Here is a 25,246-nt window from a genome sequence, read left to right as displayed (position 1 = left end):
CATTATCAATGTTATGAAACCTGATCGGACCAGTATAAACGCGCCGAGGCGACACCCATAACGGCGGACGGCGGCGCAACGTGAATTGATGACGCAAGCATACTGCAGGTAGCGGCGCCAGGTGGGCAGATGACGCTTCGATCATTATAAGCAGTTATCGCTCTTTAGCGCCTTATCCATCCGCGGCGGACAATTATCAAACGTTATCAACCGCATTCCGGCGGCGGCGGCTGCGTATGGTGCGGCCGCAAGGGCCCTATCTTGAAAGGTATCTGCAATGGGGACAGACTGCGCCGAGTGCTGATAGCTTCGTGTGCGCTGTGCTCTCGCGCTTCGTTCGCTTTGAAGCGAGAGGCAGCACGAAGGTGAATCCCGCGGGCCCTATCTTGATAACGATTGTCTTACGTGACGGATGGACGGATAGACTTCTTTCCTCGTTTGGTAGACATAGAAATACTTACGCATTTTAAAAAAAATGTACGCAGGGCGGCGCCTTGGAAGTTTCTTCACCATGTACGAGTAAGCAGCGAAGTGAACGAGACATGGCAGAGCCGGCACCTGCGTAGCGCAAATGGCTACTTGTGGCGTGCCCGACACTATCGGCGATATTCGGCCGCTTCTCAGCCAGCCGAGTCGGGCCGAGTCACTTGCGTTTCACGAGAGAGTGATAATGCGGCCTAGAACTTGCGTTCATCACCACTTGGTTGGTCGCGTATGCTGTCTAAAGGTAGAAAACAAGGGCGTTGGTGCCAATATACAATGACTCATTCCGTTTCTCGGTAACACGCATCTTGGCTAATAAAGTACATGATGGTTTGTACGCAGCAGAAGACGGAAGCGAGACGCGACTTCGACGGTATAACTGTACGCGCTGAGGTAGCTGCTTTATTTTTACTGAGGAGGAAAACTATTTTGCTTTAAGAACGTTAGGTTCAGGGCCTACGCTGCTGTTTCTTAGGCGAAACGTCAAATTTGCTTGATAACCGGAAGCTTGGGGGAGGTGGCGATGCAATATCGACATGAATGCACAGCGCAAAAGTCTTTCGTCCTCGTCTTTTGCGCTGTGCAGTCATGTCGATATCAGATTTGCGTCACATTACGAAAGGAAATCGGCGCCATCAGCGCCAATTTGTACGCGTCGTGCATATATATATGCGTGTGTGTGTGCGTGTGTACGCCACATCTCGGAGAAAGCGGCGGAATGTCGAGCATAGGGGCCGTGAACGATTCGTTTTTCATATCTGCCGTGCAGAGTGTCCAATCCTGGTGATAACGGGACGTATTCTGAAACGATCCACCTCGGCAATAGTATCGCCATCAGGCGCGCGCTGATTGGCTGGTTGAACAAAATCGGATGACGTAGTGGTCAACCAGTCAGTCAGCTCATCCGATTTTGGTAAAAGAGCAAATCAGCGCGCGCCGATGTCAAAGGCGCGGCCAAGGCGATAGTATCGCCGAAAGTGATCGTTTCAGAATACTATCCCAGCTAGTGGCACCCGATCCGGCGACGATGGGCGAATACTGAAACTGAAATGGATGGTTAGAAGGTATAGGGCCACTGACATTCCATGAAAAGCCCTGTACACCCGTGAGCAAAAGTATACGGACCAGGGATTGCGCGATAAAGCCGATATTTTCCTCAGTCTGTGAATGCAACTTGAAACTGAGGACTGCAGTCCGAACTAAGCATTGGGAACTTTCTAGTCTACTCGTCAATTTCAGTTTATGCATGTTAATTACAAAGAAATTTAGTTTTTTCGGAGGCCCTGTGGTCCGTATGCTTTTGCTCACGGGTGTACATGTTCAGAGCAAGTGCTGCGAAGTGTACACGACATGATGCTCACAGCTACCATAATGGTGAAAATGCCAAAGGTAAAGGGAAGCAGAAACTAACAAAATAGTGCATTCATCAAATATAATGAATGCGCTATTTTGTTGTTTTTTTCTTCCGTGTAACAGTCGGCCGAGAACAACAGCGTGGTGTTTTAAGGCCACATTTAGTGAAAGAACACGAGGCGAGACATTATGACATCAAGGAAAGCACACAGAAACGTCCTTAAAAAAATGCTGGGCCGATCCAGTCTGCCAGCTAGATCCTATAGGCATCAGGAAGAGGCACATCTCCATCCGGATCCGTATTCCGATCCTTTTGGAGTTCCTGAAAAAGCCGGACCTTCTATAGCATCAACATAATCGGCACAAGCCGAAGTTTATGCCGCGGGATATGGGAAGCAAAAAAAAAAAAAAAGTTCAACTCAACAAATGCACCTACATATGACATATCACCGCAAGGAATCGGGAATCAATAATGGCTCAACACTTATTTGGATCAGTTGGCTACCGAGGTGTGTCAGTGGTCGTGCTTTTACTCTCACTGGTAAAGCGCAGTTTGTGTAACTAGCCCCACCGTTCTCAACATGACGGCGAAAGCAAAGCTTTTCACAAGTTACGTTCGGAGAACAACGCATATGATCAGGTAGTTTGTCCCTGCCTGAGCGGCTTCACTTACATCCATAGGTTAATTCACTCACATAACAATCAACGCCAGCAACTTATAGGTGATAAAATGACCTGTTGGACCAGAATTTTGCGGCCTCACCTCCTAAAAGTAGCGAATAGGCCAGCCCCCCATGATGACATGCGCAAACTGCTTACATTATCTGTAGACTGACACAGCTGTAGATGTACAAACGGAGTAGCACACTTAAATTCGCATCGATCAAAGAACACCAGCCGATCTGCGTCCACTGAACCCGCGGTGATTGACCAGCGCTCACAGGTTCAGTGGCTATGGCGTGGTGCTGCTCTGCACGAATGAGGGCGCCACACAAAACCACCCATGTGCCCAGCCTTGGTTGCGCGTTAAGAAACCCCAAATGGTCGAAGTTGAACAGGATCACTACTATACGGCGTTTCTTTAAACCTTTCTGTTGCTGGGAGATTTTAAACGATTGATCTGCATGTTGATGCATGTGTTTAGAAAAAGTTTATTTAGACAAGAGACGTTACGAACACTGTTACAATCATGGCACAATTCCACCAGGACGATAACATATAAAAAACGAAGCATTGTATACACGGCACGTTTTCAAGGTAGTGTCCGAGTCGTCACTCACCAACATATAATCACAAAACCCACGGAAAGACACAGTTACACATAAACTAAATGTCACATGTATAAAATGATGTTCCATATATGCAGTGTACACAATGGTTATGCACAATGATGTTATGAAAGAGATACTTTACACAATTTTGAACTGATGTGCATGAGATGTGTATATATAAAAAGGATCATGCAGACGAGAGCACACACACAGAAATCACGGGCATGCCCGTGATTGTAGTTGCGTGAATGTAAGTGCAACTACATTCTATGTGCATTAAATGAATACTTCTGATGGCCTGGCTACAAGAACTAGGCTGGTCGAAAATTAAGCCATACGCGTCCATCAGGCACCGACAGGAAACGGCATGACCACTGTAGAAGGAACTCTTCTACTCCAAGGAACAACTCTGACAGAAATGACAGTATCTCAAAGTAGAGCCTCCCCAGAAGTGGAAACAGCGCGGCGACGATGTTCCGCGGTAACTGCCTAGTACCGGTTAGGCCATAGACCAAAGGCCCCAAAGCAATTAAAGGTCGCACAAAGCGGCCACGTGAGCAGCAACCAGATGTAACAAAAGGGTTAACTCCAAGGCTACGGAAACCAGTATGCACGGCCCTCCAAATTATCCTGGCAACGGCGCATTGCAGCAGCACATGTCTGTTGGATTCTTGAAAGGGGCAATTGGGATACAGAGAAGATGGGACTACGCCCCACCGCTCTATAACCTGTCACGAGTTGACGCACTTGCCACCCTAGACGTCACGTGAAGTCGCGTAGGCGGCTAGGGAGAAATGACGTCTTTATCGCATCCCACGACACATTATTGGAACGTGCGAGGCGCGCTGGGGGAGCTAGCGGAAACAGTAAGGCTGACATAGTATCTACTACACGGTTTTCGAGAACGTCTACATCAGGACATACCTGTTGTATGTGGCGATAAAATGCCACGGCCGTACAGTATAATGTAGGTGCGTTTAATACCTGTGGTCCGCGATTAAAGTGCACGCCCGGTAACATGTAACGAATTTTCGTGCCAAGGAAATAGACAAGTTCACGCTCAGGGCACTGATCACGACCTAACAGGCGGAGCATAAATCGCAGAGCAAGCATCCGGCAGCGGAGAGACACGGATGGGAACGCGAACTCACCGCGAGAGCGTGGTTGCCCAAGCGCCGCGCGACAGACCAGTTCTGCACTGCCCGACCAGAAGAGGGAACCAAGAAGGGCCTGCAAGGACCTAGTAACCCGTAATGGTGGCTGTAAAACGTGACAAACGTATCACACTCGGCCGCAAAATACAGACTGTGCTAAATGCCTTCTTTCTAATAGGGGTAAATCATACCCTTGAACATCTTGAATATTTCGCCTTACATCTTCAAGAATTGAAAGCCACACAGAGCCTTATATGCCATCATAGGTGTAATCAAGGCCTCAACTACGAAGAGAATCGCTCTTTTGAAGACGGAAAAGGCGACTTAGGCATGTCTGTGGTGAACAAATGAACAGATAACGACATTTCGAAATATTTAGCGCAGTGCCTGAAATATTTCCGTACTCAGTGAAAATTCGATAAGCTATCTTCATTCCTGAGATATAATGTGATGTCATCGGCGAAGGCTGTCACCTTCACAACACCGCTACCAGGCAGTGGGAGACCGCATACGTAAGGGTCTCTCACTACTGAGCGCAGAAATGGCTCAAGGCTGAGAGCAAAGAGTACTGGGGATAGAGGGCACCCTTGACGAACACCACGACTAACGGGAAATGGTGCACTTTCACGACCATCAAGGAACAATGTACATCGGATATTTGAATAGGCAGTCCTAATAAGTGAAATAAAATTTGACGAAAAGCCGAACCAGATCAGGCCGGTATTTTGTAGCGATGCCTTTTCCCATTCTATGCTTTTTCCGGCTTTTCGCGCTTGGCCAGTGGTCAGAGCGACGGTCTGCCCACATTATCAACGGGATCAGGCGGCCGTGTGCGGTGGATGATAAGAATAGCATAGAATAAGGCATAAGGCATCGCTACAAAATAGCGGCCCAACTGTACACTAAACATGTAGCTGTTCAAGGCGATCGAACGCCTTTTATTGATCTAGTGAAACTAAGACCACGTGCTGACCTGTTCAGCGTGTATGTCATTATACCGCGCGTAGCGAACGAGTGTATAGGTAGTTATCACGTAACGTCACGAACGCAGTTCCCCACCGCGCAGTACCCAAATATGCCGGCCCCGATGAAGTCAGTGCACCATATCAGCGTACGCTGTTTAACACTGACCTTTCTTTCCCCGGTTATCACTGTTATGTATAGATTTCTCGCTCGGCGTGAAGCGCCTGTCGTGCTGTCACGTTTCTTGTTTACGCAGCTTCTCGACGTCCTAGTATAACCAAGATGGCGGCCACGATGACGTTAATGCAAACCATCGTTATTACCGAGCTATTGTTAGCAAACAACGCAAGTGATCGATACTGCAGTGCAATCGGCGCGCACCCTGCATCTTCATGATAAAAGGAGCGAAAAAAAAAAACGGGCGCAACAAGACAGAAATACACAGGACTGGCGTTGATACACACAGGATCAGTACACAGGATAAGCGCCTGTGTCGCCCAGTTTACACCGTGTATCAAATGGCTGGCTGCTTTATAATTATACGGCGAACCCCCCTCGAAATCGGTTGTTACGGCCATGGGTAACAAGACATTTCCTTTTTTTCTTCAACTCCTAAACAATGTTACCTCCGTATTAAGGTCCTTACACTTGCGCTGAAGAATTTCTTAGTGAAAATAACTCGCTGTGATACGCGCTGCATCGCACTACGCGAACGGCTTGTTGTCAAGGCGATGAAACGCGAAGCATCCGTCCTGCTCCTCCTTTGTCCTGGTTTATTTGTGCTCCCGCTATTTTGCAAATGTGAACGGCATATCCTAAAACTACCCTTGCATACCGAATGGGTGGTCGACAGACCACTACTGGCCACAAGATGAACTGAGGGCCAAGAAAACACTGCTGGCGAAATGCGTAAAACCCATGCTAAAAGCTTAATCAAACTTCGATTAGCGTTGTTTTCTTGAAGCGCACATCCTAAAGGTTCTTATCAATGAAACAATGACACGTGCAACCTGTGCCAAATGTGCGCAATGAGCAAAATGTAGTTAACAACAACGAACGCTTGTCCGTGTCTTTTACTACGTCCTTGTGTTGAACTTCGCGCACTATACATTCCCTCACAGTATGAACCAACTCGCCCAACAACAAGTTTTATTGACGCAGAAATGTTGAGCGAGAAGCAAGATCAACCGCAGCTGCGCACGCAGACAAAGACTTGCAAAGAGTAACGGCAGGTAGTACACCGACTCGCGTAGGCAAGCAACGATGAAGCACTGTGACAGCGAGAACCGAAAAGCGTGAAACTGAACAGCAAAAAGACAAGCATCTAACGATTGCCTTTGACATTGTAGTTTTGTTTCGCTGTCCGGACGTTTACTGCTAATAGCGATTTGTCCAGCTGCTGCTCTAAAGTCGTTAGCACGGCTCTTAATAACAGCGAGGACATGTAGCCCTCCCAAAAGGCACCAGGTAGGCAAGCGTCAATAAAGATCGAGGCGTCGTGCCTCAGGCTCACCGCAACGAGGGCCAGGACAGGGTATCCCTCTAGGTGCTCTCGACGACGGCTGGCAACAAACTCCACTGGTGGACGGCCTCCCCACAAAGCATGCACTCTGCCCGAGCGATCGCGTACGTCGAGGTGATAGCGCTCGTGAAGGCTTCTCGGCCGTTCTTCCACGCTCTCCGGCGCGCACCCAACCACGGTCGCTGCCGGCTCACGCGCGCACCTCACTCCTGAAACAAGCTCGAAGCGATTGGCGGCGTGCCGTCAAAACACGCGATACGTGCCTCGGCGTACGCGCTAAACAACGTCACGACGGGGAGGACGAGGACGGAGAGCGAGGAGGAGGGAGAGCGGCGCTGGAACGGAAAGAACAGGCCCCCAACGCTGCTCCGTCCCAAAACGGGGATCCCCCGAGAACACAGCGTCGCCCAATGGGTGGCCCCTGCGCCAAAGACGTCATACGGCCACAACTTCGCACCGTTCTCGTTCGTATTGCAACGTATTTCCCGCCTTCGGACAGAAGATAAGGCGGCGGCGCGCTCTTGGCGAATGCGCGGGCGACAACTAGCAGAGAGGCGCAATCGCTAACCGATCAGTGAGTCAAGCTAAAGCGACGGAGTCACAGTGACTCACGAGCGACGAATCGGCCTACGCGCACGAGATGAAAGACAATGCTCCGAATACGACAAAGTTGCACGCCGCAAGTGCGATGAATGCCGTGCCGCGTTGTCACGCTGCAAAAACGACGGTTGCTGGCTTTCCGAGGGCTACGACGACCAGTCAGAGAGTGCGGTCCTAAAAACACGGCCTGACGGCATTACAAGGAAAACGTTTTGCCAGAAATGCGTTAAGAAGCACCGCTTTGGCACGCCGAATGAAATTTCGCTCCAGATATACATACGTGGAAAAACATTTCCGAGGTCGTTTTTGACATATGACGGAACCTGTGTACAAAGTGTAAGACAACGGTCGAAAGATGAAAGGGCGAAAATACAAAGAACGTCGACAACAAGCACAGCAACAAAGAAAAGGAATTAAAAACACATCCTTCGTGTTTCCCAGCGATTTCTGCACTTCAGCGTTACATTAACCGCCGTTATATTTTGTATACAGAATGGACTTTTATTTGTATATTTCTAATTCCTCGGCAGATCATACCACGCTCCATCAGGGCGAAAAAGTGGTTCAGAAAGGCCACGAATACGAGCCAAAGCCCACTCCGCAACCAAGACGGCGTCTCGCCGTTCACCGCGCATCATTCGCGGTCTCTGGACGCCGCAAACGGGCTCTCGGCTTCTATGCCATGAAACGACACATTGGGAAACGAGGAAAACAAGCGGCAGCAAGCACCTGACGTCACGGTCCGCACCCTTCTTGAAAGGAAAAGTGCAGCTAAAAAAAAAGCGAAGCGAGGGACAACCTGACGCAAACTCGCTAAAGCCAGGGAACAGACAGGATGCGACGCCCCAGGGCGCACGCAGCGCCAGAAAGAACACGTAAAGCGGTAACTCGTATCTAGGTCGCCGGTGAAAGCCCGCGTCTTCCTTCCAGCTCCGAGACGAGGAACCGCTTACACAGAAGGAATCCGGTAGTTACGCTCAAAAAGTATTAGAAGGTGGAAAAGATGGAAAAAAAGGTAACGGGATTCGAGGTGAATCTCTAGTTCCGTTAGTTTTATTGTACTTCCCATTCAATGGGAGCAGAAATATGCACAAAAGGGAATGCGCTAGAGCCCATCTAGATGTTTGTTTAGTGTGTAAATCGTGTCATCCAAGGATTGCACAAAGCATAAAGGTGTATTGAAATGACACCACAGCGTAAAGGACGATCGAGATGAGCTCTACAGGTGGGACGCCTCGGACGAAAAAAGAAAGGAAAGAAGAAAAGCTCGAACATCTGCCCCTTGAGACATCAACAGCATGCAATCAGGCAGCGAAGGTATGCGTGTAGTCAGATGCCGGAAGCGCGCGCGGTGGGAAACGCCCCAAGTACCTACTCGCGCGTTTTCTTTTTCCGTCCCTTCCATCCGCAATCACCGATGCGTTTCGCGCGGTAACCTCGAAACAAACACTTTCGCAACTACTTGTTCCGACGAAAGACATCATTCCTTGTGCGTTACACCGATTACCAAGTTTGGGTCGACGACATGAACGAGGGAAACAAAAATTAGATACGAGAGAACACATCTAGTCAAAACAAGGAAACTTGATCGTTCAGGCAGGCGACGGTTCTCGAGAAATACCGAAGGGCGCACGCATGCAGCGCCTTTGGGAGCGCTTACACGCACATGCAAAAAAAAAAAAAAAAAGCAATAGCAGCAGCTATTGCTATATTGTAGCTTTCGATGGAGGCTACAGCGTGTGCGGTGTATATTGCGAAACTCGCATAGAACGCGAACGAATACAGTCAACATCATGGGCGTAGGAGTGCTTTATCCTCAATGCACAAGGAATTGAGATGAAGAAAAAAGGCTGGTGTGCGTATACACACACAGGAACGTCAAAAATTACGAAAACGCCGATCTACACATGCACAACGTGCCAACCTTAAGATTTCCTTTTCATTATTATACAAAAGCAAAACGACAACCTCACATCGCTCGAACATCAAAAGAAACACTTTCGCAACGACTATGTGCGCCGCGTAAGGCAAAAGAAATGATGTCGCCTTTCAGCAGACTAAGTCATCACAAAAGTGAGATAACTACTGCTCACCAGGCTCCGTCGGAAATGTTGGTTGTACTCTATAAATTGGAAAGGGCCGTCAAGGAAAGTGTTTTTAGCGCTGACATTAAAAAAAAAAAAATTATGCAGATCTCATGCAGAACGGGAATCGATGCTTATAAGCGAAGCTTTCTGTGCTGGTTGATTTTATTGACGATAATTAGCGGTGATGTTGATGGCGAAAGCCTAATTTCTTCCCGGTTTAGTCGAACACGAGAGTGGTAAGTAGATGTTAAACATTACCTTTCGTGCACCACTGCTGTTTGTCTGCGTAGTACACAGAACACAGAGGGAGAGGTGTTTGCTTGAGGCGTTGTTGTGCGCCATATTTTATTAAACTTGAATTGGATTATGGTTCTGTACATGCCAAACCACAATCTGATTATGAGGGACGCCGTAGTGGCGGACTCCGGATTAATTCTGACACGATGATGTGACATGATGTTCTTTAACGTGTCTGAAACTCTCAAGTGCACATGCGTTTCCTATTTCGCACCCGTCGAAATGTGGCTGCCGCGGTCGGGATCAAATCCGCGACCTAACGCGGCGGGCACAGAAGTGTTCATTTGACGGTCGACCGGTTCCGTAGTGTCGCCTAGACCCTTCGGTGCGCTTTAATTAATGTGGCTTTGCTTCTGCATGCCCTGCGTAAGTTGTCCGCTTGATAAATTTGCATGGTGTTTATTTTTCAGAAATAGCAGGAACGTACTGTACCGTACCTTGAACTTAGGCAATCCAGTTTCGCCGCAACCGCTTTCGTATAGTAGTAGTAGGGTTTCCTCGCCTTCTCAAGCCACCTTGTATGGGAAGCGTCTCTTCTCCTCCCTCCTCTGCAGTTCTCTCTACGTCCCCTCTGGACTTGCACGTTAGTAGAAAAGGAAGCACTGCAGTTTCTGCAATGCTTTTGAGGTGAGTCACAGGTAATTACAGCTGTCAAGAAGCTAATGTGGCGACGCAAAGGGTTCTCCTGGGGGCATTGTGCACATTCGATGCGGTGGGGTCCAAACGTGTTTGCCGCGTCGCCTTTCCTCTCTGACTCGCTCCTGTCATGTATACACACGCTCTGAACCCCCCCCCCCCCCCTGACGCGGTGTGCCGACAGCAGCAGTGGGAAAGTCGAAGAAGTAGCCGAGATTGACGCAAGCGTCGCGAGGTTTCAATGCGAGGCGGCGAGCTACCCTTCTCGAAGCAGAGCCTCTCTTCCGTTGCCTCGACAAGCGTCTGCATGCATTCGACATTCCTCTCCTGCCGTCTACCAAACCGGAGCCGGTGCCCCCGAAGTCTACAACAGAACCCCCGCCTCTTTTATTATTTTATCGTTATTATTATACGCTCGCCATCTCCCAGGAGGAGATTGACCGAAGCTAAAGAGGCGAGAGCTCGAAAAAAAGCATCCCGGGAGCAGTTGGCACACTGGTTTATTTCGCTTATCACAACAAGAAAGAGGCAATATTTTTACAAAATTTCTAGATGAAAGATTGCTTTTTGGCCGCGGTGCGCTACACGCTGCGAAGCTGGGCCTCGTGAAATTGATCCGGACTACTTGGCGATCTGACACATGTGCAGAAGCTTCGCCCTCGTAGGTGGCTCTTTTGTGCCACAGAAGTTTGGCGTACGGTTTTGCGGACGTCAATGGTTCTCCAATTGCTAAAACCACTTCGTTAATACAGATGTGCGGCAAATACGCGCGTATATATACAGGGTGTTTCAGCGAACACTAAAAAATTCTTAAAGGTTGTCTGTGGCAAATAGCACAATTCTAGATCAAGCTGTGGTCTACTCGAAGCGGCGGACACTACTTGCACAAAAAACTGAAATGCAACAATACCTTAGTTTGAGCGAGTTGGTTCATCTTTGCAGTTTTCATAGAAACGCGCTAAACGCGAACACGAAAGGAACACATACGACAGGACGGGCGCTGTCCTGTAGTATGTGTTCCTTTCGTCTTCGTGTTTAGAGCGTTTCTATGGAAACTGTTGAAGTGCATAATCGACTAATTAGCGAAAATTCACTAAATATCTTTTTTAACTAAGTACCTCATGGCCCATATTGCAATTTGCAAATTCTAGCCGTGGAGTTCGCAAGGCGGATCAGGATCCACTTGGAACGAATGCTCGGACGACACCAGTTTCGAAATCATTCAAGAACTGCATTATCGCGGATCACAGGCAGATGTTCGAGTTGCGTAGGCAAAATAATGCGCCCCTTTGTGTCATATAACCCGACATTAACTGCCATCTGGTAAGCAATGTTAGTCAGGGGTTCGAGCTAGCTCCTACAGTTACTTTTGTGCTTGAATGCATAAAACGACGTTTTGTAAAGAAAGTAGCTGGAACGCCAATGCATTTCTCCAAAAAGTTCGGGAATTATCTCGAAACTGGTGTCATCCTGAAAATTCGTTCCCAGTGGATCCGCCTTGTGAACTCGACGGCCAGAATTTGTAAATTGCAACATGGGCCATAAGGAAATGAGATAACTTAATTAGTTAATTTTGGTAATTAGTCAAATATGCACCTTACTTTTTTGTGCAAGTAATGTCTGCCTCTTCGAGTAAACGAGCTCGTGAACGAGAGTTATGCTATCTGCACCAGGCAACCTTCAAAAAATCTTAAAAGTGTTCGCTGAAACACCCAGAGTTTAAAACATGCAAATGACACGTAGCTGGACAGAACAAAGGTAATGTTGTTTGCCGTCGCTTGGCGATACCCAAACAACTTTTTTTCATTCCGCCTAATTAGCTAATTAGGCTTAATTATTTATCAACTTCTCAAATATTATGATTAGATGAAAAGTGTCAATGAGAAAATTGTAGAGCGACATGAAAAACTGCCGACACAGCTTTCTGTTGCTCAATAGGTGCTACATGAAAGTGTTTTTAGAGCGTGAAAGAAGCCCGCGAATACACGCAAACTGCCTCGAGCGGCCAGACGCGCGGCAATTTTGGGCGTACTCGCGGGCTTCTTTCACGCTCAGAAAAACACCTTTACTTAGCGCCTATTGAGCAACAGAACGCTGTGTCGGGAGTTTTTCATGTCGCTCTACAATTTTCTCATTGACATTTTTCATCTAATTATAATATTTGAGAAGTTGATAAATAAGTAGGGCTAATTATCTAATTAGGCGGAATGAAAAAAGTAAGTTTCAGTATCTCCAAGCGACGGCAAACAACATTACCATTGTTCTGTCCAGCTACGTGGCAGTTGCATATTTTTTAAATCTGGTTAATGTTAGATGGGATACCCTGTATACGTATGATAAGGTAGAAGATCAATGGGCCAGTTGTAATTCGAAAAAGATGACAGAATGGAGATGCTGTCATAAACTAAAAACTACAGATGTATTATGTCGACAGTTTCGAGACATTAAGAAGTCTTCAAAATGGCCGGTTAACCGATTATATATATATATATATATATATATATATATATATATATATATATATATATATATATATATATAATATATAACGTTACGCAGAGTCGAAATGAAGGAGGAGACCGGGAACAGTAACAAGGGGGAACGGAACACGGGAGCGTACGGACGCGCCCTCTATAACGACATCGAAAGTGGAACACGTCACGCACGCACGGGTCCGATGCGCAGCTCAAAGCGAACTCGTCAAGCGGAGCGAACGAAAGCAGACATCGAGATGCCCTAATTGGAATGAAAGCCTTGAACCAGCCTATGCAGTATAGCAGGCAAACGAGGCATATAATACGCGCTCTCGCCGGCACCCTGAACAACGCGGCCCGAATGAGACAGCAGACCAGAGTGGGTTTCTATACGAAGAGCACACAAAGACCTCGGCAACGTCGCGAGCAGGCGACCGAAGACGAAAATAAGTCCGCCTGCTGCAGCAGCCCTCGCACACGCGCAGTCATAATATTGCAAACATGTCTGCAAAGTCTGCAGTATACTGTCACAGCCCGGCAGCAACGTGTCCGACATATTTTCCGTGCGATATCGTTTCCTCTAACTGACGTGGACACAAAGGGCAGTGCTTTGTTATTTGAGGTACGACTTAGCTGCGTGAAGATAAACATACTGGAACAAATATTTGCAACAGCAGGAGGTATGTGTCTGAGTTTGCAGGAAACGTCCGAATAGCACTCAGCACATCGTAATGGGAGATATTCACCCAGCAAGCACTGTAGCTAACGCCCACCTGAAGCACGGCTGGGATACAAAGCGAATGTAAGCATTAATCGGTCAGCAGTAGAGCTAAGCAAGAGACGTTTAGAGTATTCGTGAAGAAGATGAAAAAAAAGCAGGGAAGAGATCGATAAAGCTGGGATCGTTAAAAACACAGATAACTGTCGAATATAGAAACAGAGGTTTTCGTAAAGACGGAGTAGATCAAAGAGACAGGAAAAATGCTAGACTGCAATAAAAGTAAAAAACGATTAGCTCAAGTAAGCTAGCTGGCTACTTGTTGCCGCCCAGTTTCAATTGTGATGGTAATAAAGGTTACAATCGTCGCCAGGCAATTCCCATGCTGCAATGACGGCCGAAACGAACGCTCGTTACCGCCTTAAGCGATAGGGAATGTCATTCAGCAATGATCAAACTGCGGACGTCGTGTGGCGTGAAATAGTTACGGCAAAGCCCTGCGGTAAATGCACCGCAAATACGATCGTGTTGTTGCCGCTCTACTGATTCCGAACTATATAGGCACTGATGCATCCGCTGAAATATGAATAGATTTCATACTTTCTGCCCATCCCAGCATAGCGGAGGATGTAGAAGTGTTAAGTAGGGTGAAGTTCAGTCATCTTAGATTAGTGAGGTCTAGTATTCACCTCAATTCGAAGAGAGAAAGAAGAAAATTGGTCAAGAAGAAACAGGCCAACCGAGACGCAATAAGAGTAAAAGCAGACCAATTCAGGCTGGTACTTGCAAACAAATATGCAGCCTTAGAACAGAGAGATGAAGATTACTTAGAGGTAATGAATGAAACCGTAACTAGGCTAGCTTTAGAGACAGCAATTCAAGTGGGAGGTAAGGCACCAAGGCGACCAGTAGGTAAGCTCTCCCAAGTAACAAAGGACCTAATAAAAAACGTCAAAGAATGAAAGTGTCCAACTCAAGAGGTAACATAGAATTCGCGGAACTGTCAAAATTGATCAACAAGGAGAAGATAAGAGATATTAGAAATTATAACGTAAGGAAGACCGAGGAAGCAGTAAAAAATGGGCGCAACATGAAATCAGTGAGAAGAAAACTTGGCATAGGACAAGCCAAGATGTGTGCACTGAAAGATAAGCAGGGTAATATCATCAGCAATCTCGAAGGTATAGTAAAAGCAGCGGAAGAATTCTATACCTGTACAGTACCCAGAGGAGCCATGATACCTCCATTCGAAGCAGAAATGAACAGGTTGCAGAGACTCCTCCTATAACTAGCGATGAGGTCAGAAGGGCCTTGCAAGACATGAAACGGGGAAGAGCGGCAGGAGAAGATGGAATAACAGTCGAGTTAATCGAAGATGGAGGAGACATAACGGTTGGAAAACTGGCGGCTGTCTATACGAAGTGTCTATTGACTGCAAGGGTCCCAGAAAACTGGAAGAATGCAAACATTATACTAATCCACAAAAGCAGAGACGTTATAGAATTGAAAAACTATAGGCCCATTAGCTTACTCCCAGTATTATATAAAATATTCACCAAAATAATCTCGAATATAATAAGGGCAATACCGGACTTCAGTCAACCAAGGGAATGGGCTGGCTTCAGGAAGGGATACTTTACAATGGATCACATCGATTGTAATCAGGTAATCGAGAAATCCGCAGAGTACAATAAACCTATCTATATGGCTTTCATGGATTATGAAAAGACATCTGATATAGTAGAGATACCAGCAGTCACAGAGGCATTACGTAATCAAGGAGTACAGACCACTTATATAAATACCTTGGAAAATATCTACAGAGATTCCACAGCCACCTTAATTCTACACAAGAAAAGCAGGAAGAGACCTATAAAGAAAGGGGTCAGACAAGAAGACACGATCTCTCCAATGCTATTCACTGCGTGCCTGGAAGAAGTATTCAAGCTATTAAACTAGGGAAGGCTTAGGAGTAAGGATCGACGGCGAATATCTCGGCAACCTTCGATTTGCCGATGACACTGTTCTATTCAGCAACACTGCAGACGAGTTGCAACAAATGGTAGAGGACCTCAACAGGGAGAACGTAAGAGTGGGGTTGAATATTAATATGTAGAAGACAAAGATAATGATGAATAGCCAGGCAAGAGAACAAGAATTCAGGACCGCCAGCAAACCTGTAGAGTCGGTGAAGGAGTACGTTTACCTAGGTCAATTACTCACAGGGGACCCTGATCATCAGAAGGAAATCCTGACTGGAAGCTTACCACTATCATTAAAAAGAAAGCCTGTGCTGATGAGCACAGGCTTGAGTTTGATGAAATATACCTACTACGGCTGACCACTTCATGCATTCTACCGGTGCTGCTATATGGGGCAGAAACTTGGAGGTTGACAAAGAAGCTCGAGAACAAGTTAAGGACCGCTAAAGAGCGATGGAACGAAGATGTTAGGCGTAACGTTAAGAGACAAAAAGAGAGTGGTGTGGATCAGAGAGTAAACGGGGATAGCCGATATTCCAATTGATATTAAGAGAAAAATAATGGAGCTGGGCAGGTCATGTAATGCGTAGGTTAGATAACCAGTGGAGCATTAGTAAGTGCCAAGAGAAGGGAAGCGCAGTCGAGGAAGGCAGAAGTGATGAAATTAAGAAACTTGCAGGCGCTAGTTAGAATCGGTTGGCGCAGGACAGTGTTAATTAGAGATCGCAGGGAAGGCCGTCGTACTACTGTGGACATAAAATAGGATGATGATGATTATTATTATTATTATTATTATTATTATTATTATTATTATTATTATTATTATTATTATTATTATTATTATTATTAGACACTCACCTGCCGTGGTGGCTCAGTGGCTACGGCGTTCCGATGCTGAGCACAAGGTCGCGGGTTCGATGCCCGATCGCGACGGCCGCATTCCGTTTAGGGGCGGAACACAAAAACGCTCGATTTCCAAGCTTTTAGTGCACGTTAATGAACCTCAGGTGTTATAAATTAATCCGGAGCCATCACTACGGCGTCTCTAGGAACAACCCATAATTTCATTTTCGTTTTAAAGCGAAGCTTACTTTACCTGCCATTCCGAGGTTTCGTCTGGCTGCCAGACTGCTGGGCGCTGTTGGGTCGGCCACTATGTCGGCGGATGTATTTGTAAATATATATGCGAAGGTTATTTGAAACTATCAGCGAAGTGGCTTTGATACAACCCTTGTATGCTGACAAGTATGACGATAATAATTACAGTAATTATTACATTAACTTCCTACAATAAAAGCTGAACATATAATGCCGGCTCACAAGCATCTCTAAAGCACACCGACCTGTTAATGAAATGGTGAATTTAACGGATTCTTGAGTTAACTTTTTTCTTTCTTTTTTTTATCCACCAAGTATGGGCGTACCTCCAGAACGGATATGCCCCAGTGTAACACAAGAAGTAGAGAATCACTAAATTTTGCGTGATACGTGTCTTGCCTTTCTGTGCATACACCTGTCATCGCCATTCTTTTCTCAACAAGCATCATACATCGCCTTCGTCCTTGTGACATCATTGCGTACACGTCTCACACTGTGTATGGGGGCCTAAATTGGAGTTTGCGTTTCGGCATAGCTTGTGAGCGATGCAGTGCGTAAACATAAAAATTGCATGACAATAAAGTTGCGACCTTTGTGGATAATAAACAAAAACCTTCCATGAGATTGTTCATTGCATATGATATGAAAGTAAACAAAATTGTACGCATCGCCGTTAGTTGTAAAGCATCTAATGAACGGCTTTACTAACGCTTCGCTTCACATAGATTCCAACATGTGCGTTCGATCTTCATAATTTGGTTTAATTCGATTACATACGAAACACGAGATACTCGAAGATTTGCGCCTCGCCTAGTGTGGTTAACGGGACAGGACGTTTCGATCAAAGACAGACCCGAACTGACACCAAATTTTGCTGTCATAGTCTCATCGCTTCACCACCGAACACGGTGGTGAAGAAATTGTGGTCGCGAGAGCGCTACACGTTGGACGGCCGAATAGTCCTCAAACTGGACAGCAAGTGTTCCAACTTTCTGTCCACAATGAACAGGCAGTATTTACGCCAAAACTCACGAAGGCTTTAGCATGACACACACGAGAATAAGCGTGTCTGGAGTGATGTCACCAAGGGAGCTTGTGTCTGCTTGACGACAGTGTACATGGCCCAAACGTCTCTTCATTGCCGATTACACTAGCGCGGATCACAGGTAGATGTGCAAGTTGCGTACGCAAAACTAATGCGCCCCTTTGTGTCATATAACACAACAGCAACTGCCAGCCGGTAAGCAATGTTAGTCAGGGGTTCGAGATACCGCCTACATAGTATTCAACAGCAGATATATTCGTAGTATTCGTAGATATATGCGTAGTATTCAACAGCAGACACACAAAGTATGAACGCGCTTCATGGAATTTACTGGCATGACAAATTCAGAGGTTATATCAAAGAAACGCTCTTTCTACACCTTGTACACTCGATGACTGGCACTGATTAAACAATATTTGAGCATTGTGATCGTGAGAGACAAACAGCCCGTTTTTAATTTCGGTGGTACTTATCTATACATTTATTAAAAGCCAGATCACGTTGGAAAGGCCAAGAAAGCCACGAACATGCCTTACTTGACAGGATTACTGCGCACTCACTCACACTCACTGTTACTTTTTCTTTTCTTTTTTTGAGTATGCGAAAAATCTCAATCACAATGACTAGCACACACACTCCAATCGACGTTGACATTCGTACTGACGTCCACTCACACTTGGCGTTTTATGCTTGGCATGTCCGGTTGACAGTGTAGTCCATTAACACTCGCACGCTTTCAATGTCGCTGCAATTGACCTTTAGCTTTTAATTTCTACTATCGTACTGTTAAGAACATCACATATAAGAAGTGTTAAAATATTTAAAAAGTCGCCGTTTCGCGGGAAAGACGAGACGTCGATTGCGATAGCAAAGCAGTAAACAGTTAGCTATACGAAGTAAGAATAGTAGTGTAATCGGTCGTATAAACTTGTAAACATTCGCTTAATAACTGAACAAGTATGGTGTCACCAGTGCACAAGCAAACATGAACACATCTCACTCCATGACTGCTCACGCTTGCTGTAGAAACGCTGGAACAAGGAAGCACGGCAGCACTGGCGAGCGGATTGACCGTCGTGTTGCCTTTCACTTCAACGCGAACTAAGCGGCGAGAACGCAGTGCACACGAAGCTATCAGCACTTGGTGCACTTTGTCCCCATCGCAAATCGATTTCAAGATAGGGCCACGCGGCCGCGCCATACGCAGCGATAGGTCGCCGATAGATCGCTGGTACAGGAATTAAGAAACCAAATTTCCCTAATTAATTTTCAAATTATTGAGTTTTGGTGGCATGGTGAAATTGCAGAATTGAAGTCAGCCACTACTAAAAGCATAAACTTTTACAAGAACATTCGCGCCTAGCGCCAGTTTTGAGAAATACGAGCTCTATATGCAGTGACATGCATTGTTGTTTCGTTAACATTTTTCCGTATTGCATTTTCCCACAGTGTGGAAACATTATCCGGAGCTAACAGCACTGGAAGGTCAAATCATTTTTCGCTCCAGATCATTCAGTACTTATTCCTCGAGCAAAGGCACAAGAATTGAACACCTGCCGACCTTATTCTAAAACTGACATTATTCATATTAGACATTATTCTAAAACTGAGTTAACGTTAATAATCGTATTGGCCATAATAGCGCAAATTTCGATGTCCGCCAGTGAAATGAAGCTTGGGTGTTAAATTATCATTTTTTCTCGATTTCCTTTTATTTTACATGTGATTGGATCTTGTCGTTGAGTGCAGCAGTTGACCGACATTGAGGGGGACTTTGAGAAATCAAGGTTTATTTACATTATGTATAGGATTAGAAACAGGTAAAATAACAGTAAAAGTTCATCGACAACATCATCATCATCATCAGCCTAGTTACGCCCACTGCAGGGCAAAGGCCTCTCCCATACTTCTCCAACTACCCCGGTCATGTACTAATTGTGGCCATGTTGTCCCTGCAAACGTCTTAATGTCATCCGCCCACCTAACTTTCTGCCGCCCCCTACTACGCTTCCCTTCCCTTGGAATCCAGTCCGTAACCCTTAATGACCATCGGTTATCTTCCCTCCTCATTACATGTCCGGCCCATGCCCATTTCTTTTTCTTGATTTCAACTAAGATGTCATTTACCCGCGTTTGTTCCCTCACCCAATCTGCTCTTTTCTTATCCCTTAACGTTACACCCATCATTCTTCTTTCCATAGCTCGTTGCGTCGTCCTCAATTTCAGCAGAACCCTTTTATAAGCCTCCAGGTTTCTGCCACATACGTGAGTACTGGTAACACACAGCTGTTATACACTTTCCTCTTGAGGGATAGTGGCAACCTGCTGTTCATGATTTGAGAATGCCTGCCAAACGCACCCCAACCCATTCTTATTCTTCTGGTTATTTCAGTCTCATGATCCGGATCCGTGGTCACTACCTGCCCTAAGTGGATGTATTCCCTTACCACTTCCAGTGCTTCGCTACCTATCGTAAACTGCTGTTCTCTTCCGAGACTGCTAAACATTACTTTAGTTTTCTGCAGATTAATTTTCAGACCCACCCTTCTGCTTTGCTTCTCCAGGTCAGTGAGCATGCATTGCAATTGGTCTCCTGAGTTACTAAGCAAGGCAATATCATCAGCGAATCGCAAGTTACTAAGGTATTCTCCATCAACTTTTATCCCCAATTCTTCCCACTCCAGGTCTCTGAATACCTCCTGTAAACACGCTGTGAATAGCATTGGAGAGATCGTATCTCCCTGTCCGACGATTTTCTTTATTGGGATTTTGTTGCTTTCTTTGTGGAGGACTACGGTGGCTGTGGAGCCGCTATAGATATCTTCCAGTATCTTTACATATGGCTCATCTACACCCCGATTCCGTAATGCCTTCATGACTGCTGAGGTTTCGACTGAATCAAACGCTTTTGCGTAATCAATGATGGCTATATATAAGGGTTGGTTATATTCCGCACATTTCTCTATCACCTGATTGATAGTGTGAATATGGTCTATTGTTGAGTAGCCTTTACGGAATCCTGCCTGGTCCTTTGGTTGACAGAAGTCTAAGGTATTCCTGATTCTATTTGCGATTACCTTAGTAAATACTTTGTAGGCAACGGACAGTAAGCTGATCGGTCTATAATTTTTCAAGTCTTTGGCGTCCCCTTTCTTATGGATTAGGATTATGTTAGCGTTCTTCCAAGATTCCGGTACGTTCGAGGTCATGAGGCATTGTGTATATAGGGCGGCCAATTTTCTAGGACAGTTTTCCCGCCATCCTTCAACAAATCTGTTGTTACCTGATCCTCTCCAGCTGCCTTCCCCCTTTGCATAGCTCCCAAGGCGTTCTTTACCTCTTCCGGCGTTACTTGTGGGATTTCAAGTTCCTCTAGACTATTTTCTCTCACCTTATCGTCCTGGGTGTTACTGGTACTGTATAAATCTCTATAGAACTCCTCAGCCACTTGAACTATCTCATCCATATTAATAACGATATTGCCGGCTTTCTCTCTTAACGCACACATCTGATTCTTGCCTATTCCTAGTTTCTTCTTCACTGCTTTTAGGCTTCCTCCGTTCCTGAGAGCCTGTTCAATTCTATCCATATTATAGTTCCTTATGTCCGCTGTCTTACGCTTGTTGATTTGAACCTCTTGAAGTATTGAACCTCTTAAAAGATGAGGGGGAATATGCGCTCACCGAGAGGGCATCGTCCGCACGAGACCACCACCAGGCACCTTACTGAGACGTGGAGGGCTCTGCGGCCGGAACAAAGCCTCCCTTCTCCGCCGGCCAAGAGGAGAAAACGCGCTTTCCGATCGCTCAAGGTTGCGCGGACCTGGTATAACTCGTGTCTAGGAAAGCTTAAACAGGCGCGAGGGCGGCCCGCATAGCGTGGGAAGCTAGCCGCCAGAGTAACTATCTCAAGCACTGCTGCTGACGAGTGCGAAATACCTTCGTGTAACTATAGTAACCCTAAAAGGACTACTTTCGAAAACAAAAGAAACGGCCCAGAGGGCTATACTACGAGAGCTATGACTGATAATTTTCTATATATATATATATATATATATATATATATATATATATTCATCTCATCTATGGGATCTAATGCGAGCGCTGTTGCTTTGTCTCTGCGTGTAGTAGTTAGGAGAGCCAGTTTAAGGGAGGAGAAGGAAGGAAAGGAAAGTCTCTGAAGCAAAAGTGTAGCGCCGTGGTTTTAAAGCGCACCCGCGGTAGAGAAACGTAAGGCGCTATAAGCGTGCGTGGCCATGATACGCAAACGACAAACTGCCTTAAAATATTTAGACTTGAGGGAAAGCTTCGTTAACAAACGATAACACAGCAATCAGCACTCGAATATAATTTTAAGCCTAATAATAATTATAAATATTCATCTCATCTATGGGATATAATGCGAGCGCTGTTGCTTTGTCTCTGCGTGTAGTAGTTAAGAGAGCCAGTTTAAGGGAGGAGAATAAGGAAGGAAAGGAAAGTCTCTGAAGCAAAATTGCAGCGCCGTGGTTTTAAAGCGCACCCGTGGTAGAGAAACGGAAGGCGATATAAGCGTACGTGGCCATGATACGCACACGACCAAGTCTAAATATTTTAAGGCAGATTGTCGTGTGCGTATCATGGCCACGCACGCTTACATCGCCTTCCGTTTCTCTACCGCGGGTGCGCTTTAAAGCCACGGCGCTGCAATTTTGCTTCAGAGACTTTCCTTTCCTTCCTTCTTCTCCCTTAAACTGGCTCTCTTAACTACTACACGCAGAGACAAAGCAACAGCGCTCGCATTAGATCCCATAGATGAGATGAATATATATATATATATATATATATATATATATATATATATATATATATATATATATATATATATATATATATAGAAAATTATCAGTCATAGCTCTCGTAGTATAGCCCTCTGGGCCGTTTCTTTTGTTTTAGAAAGTAGTCCTATTAGGGTTATTATAATTACACGAAGGTATTTCGCCCTCGTCAGCAGCAGTACTTGAGATAGTTACTCTGGCGGCTAGCTTTCCACGCTATGCGTGCCGCCCTCGCGCCTGTTTAAGCTTTCCTAGATACTAAGGTTATACTAGGTCCGCGCAACCTTGAGCGATCGGAAAGCGCGTTTTCTCCTCTTCGCCGGCGGAGAGGGGAGGCTTTGTTCCGGCCGCAGAGCCCTCCACGCCTCAGTGAGGTGCCTGGTGGTGGTCTCGTGCGGACGATGCATTCTCGGTGAGCGCATATTCCCCCTCATCTTTTAAGAGGTTCAATACTTGCAAGCATTTGTCTCCCAAACCATATTTACTTCAAGGGAATTTTCCACGTCTCAATAATTTCTCTCGTCGTATTCGAGTGCTGATTGCCGTGTTATCGTTTGTTAACAAAGTTTTCCCTCAAGTCTAAATATTTTAAGGCAGTTTGTCGTGTGCGTAAGTTCATCGACGGCCGGCAGCAAATCGTACGCTGCGGCCCGTGGCAAGAACGTCTCTCCCTTTCCGATGGTTCTCTGGCTTATAAACCCTTCAGTCCGTCTGGGTCGCGTGATTTTCAGCCAATCGGCGAGCCCGTACAGGTGTCGTTATTTTCATCCAATCATAGGGCCCGTGCAAGTGGCGTCATGTTCCGCCAATGGGGACACTCCCTGGGCTCTATCCTCCGATGGCCGCATCCGTCCGGCGTTGGCTCCTCGCCTGGTCGTCCTTGAACGACCTTCCAGTGCTGCAAAGCAGCTTTTCTCGGAACTAACGTCAAGCACCTCGAACCGTGCCGGTCTCCAGATGCACTTTGGGGAAGCGTCACACAGGGAGGGGGGGACAAAAGCTCCACGCGCGACACACGAGGGTGGGATAGCCAGCCTGTCTGGCGGGTCCGGTAGCATGGTCGACGCGCACCAGCGTACTATAATTGGAATGCGACAGCGAATGGTTGCGCGCGGATAATTTTACCGATGCTAATTAATGGCCCGTATGTAACAACATACAATCTGAGACAGTCATTGCTGAAACATGCGGTACAGTGCCACGGAGCATTACTTTTTATCTATTTGTTTATTTATTCAGTTTTTTCTAAATAAACAGAACGTTGAGAAACCGCCCGCGCCAAAAAGCGCGATTGCAACCGTTCAACTGGAATGCTTAAAGGGGCAGACATTAATTAATACAGAAAGAAATATAATTACAGGACTGGCTAATTAGCAAAATTCCACTAATTTTCAACTAAGTACTTTACCGCACACACTAATTTATAAATCAAAGCCAGTGAGTTCTCAAGGCATCTTCACATGGAACAAATATTGAAACTAGCGCCATTTCATGTGATAGTGCCGTCGAACTTGCGATAAAATTAACTGTTTCGGTTACTTTTCTGTTAAGGCGCCTTTTTGCACACCGCAGGATGGAATTAACAAAGACGTACACCAATGCATTTAGTCGTATAATTTGGGAATGTATATCGAAACTGGCGTCATCCTCAGACCCATTTCTAGTTCAAGATTATTCTTCTTCTAGTACAGACTAGAAACGTCCTCCCGGGCTAAAAGCTTCCGTCAGCAGCTTGACTGGACCCAGGAGGCGTTATACATGGCAGCGCGATAATAGTAACCTTTTTGGTACAAAAAAACTTAAGCAGAAATTTACTAAACATAAACTAAACATAAATTTGAAAACTCAGATACATGCTTATGACAGGATATGTAAGATATAACAAGACAGTTTTGCACAAATAAAACAAAAAATGCAAAAAAAAACATGGTCATTTATATGCATCGTTATACATGAATATATATGTTATAGGTTAACGAAATACATCTTCAACTCTTTACGAGATAATTTATTAGCGTGAACATGATTATTTAGAATTTTTGGCAAATTGTGTTTAATAGATTGTAACTTATACTCGGTGCGAAAGCGCGGTACAAGCCAAGGTTCAGGGTTTCTGAGATGCACAGGTATGTCATGGTGTTGCAAGGCCGCCAGTGATGTAAGAAAATCTCTCCATTCTTTCCTTGCAAAATAAAATATTTGTAAAAGACGATATTCGTAGTATCGATCTACCCATATGATTTGGTATGTTTGTGACAATGTTTTTGTTGTTGATCGGGCTTCAATATTAGCTATGTGTCGGAAAAGCGCCTTTTGTAACTATTTTATTTATGTTAGTTCGTGTCGTGATTGCCCATACTACACTGCAATAATTAAATTGCGAGGTGAACAATGCATGATAAATTTGTAGCTTGGCTTTTGTCGGCATGTAAGCTCTACAGCGAGATAGTACACCGGCGACTGCAGAAAACTTGTTTCGAAGGTTATTAAAATGAGCATCTCAACTCAAATGACATGAAAATATTACTCCAAGTAGTTTGTGTTCATTAACTAGTTCTATGTGTTTGCCTAAATAAGTGATTGAATGTTCCAACTGAAAAGGTTTGTTTCTGGCTCTGAAAAGAATAGCTTTCGTTTTAATGGGGTTAATTCTGATCACATTTGAATGTGACCAATCAGATAGTTTCATTAGCAATGCATTACACCTGATAATTAGTTCGTTTGCGTCTTTTCCACAGAAGAGTATA

At 45.5% G+C, this 25,246-nt stretch overlaps 1 protein-coding gene across 3 annotated transcripts in view; it reads right to left on the bottom strand.

Annotated features, from left to right (window-relative positions):
- LOC126548449 (CD109 antigen-like) overlaps nucleotides 1–25,246 on the bottom strand; it is a 142,219-nt gene that overhangs the window by 90,211 nt on the left and 26,762 nt on the right. Inside the window, exon 1 of one of the 3 annotated variants that reach the window (XM_050196633.2) lies at nucleotides 6,738–6,984. The exons of the other annotated variants lie outside the window; for them this stretch is intronic. The gene's annotated coding sequence lies outside the window, so the exon portion shown is untranslated. Of the gene's footprint in view, nucleotides 1–6,737; nucleotides 6,985–25,246 lie in introns of those variants that run through there. 3 annotated transcript variants of the gene reach the window in all.

This window comes from Dermacentor andersoni, chromosome 1 (genome assembly GCF_023375885.2).
Source record: "Dermacentor andersoni chromosome 1, qqDerAnde1_hic_scaffold, whole genome shotgun sequence".
Lineage (NCBI taxonomy): Eukaryota > Metazoa > Arthropoda > Arachnida > Ixodida > Ixodidae > Dermacentor > Dermacentor andersoni.
This window is presented reverse-complemented; position numbering and strand designations above follow the sequence as displayed.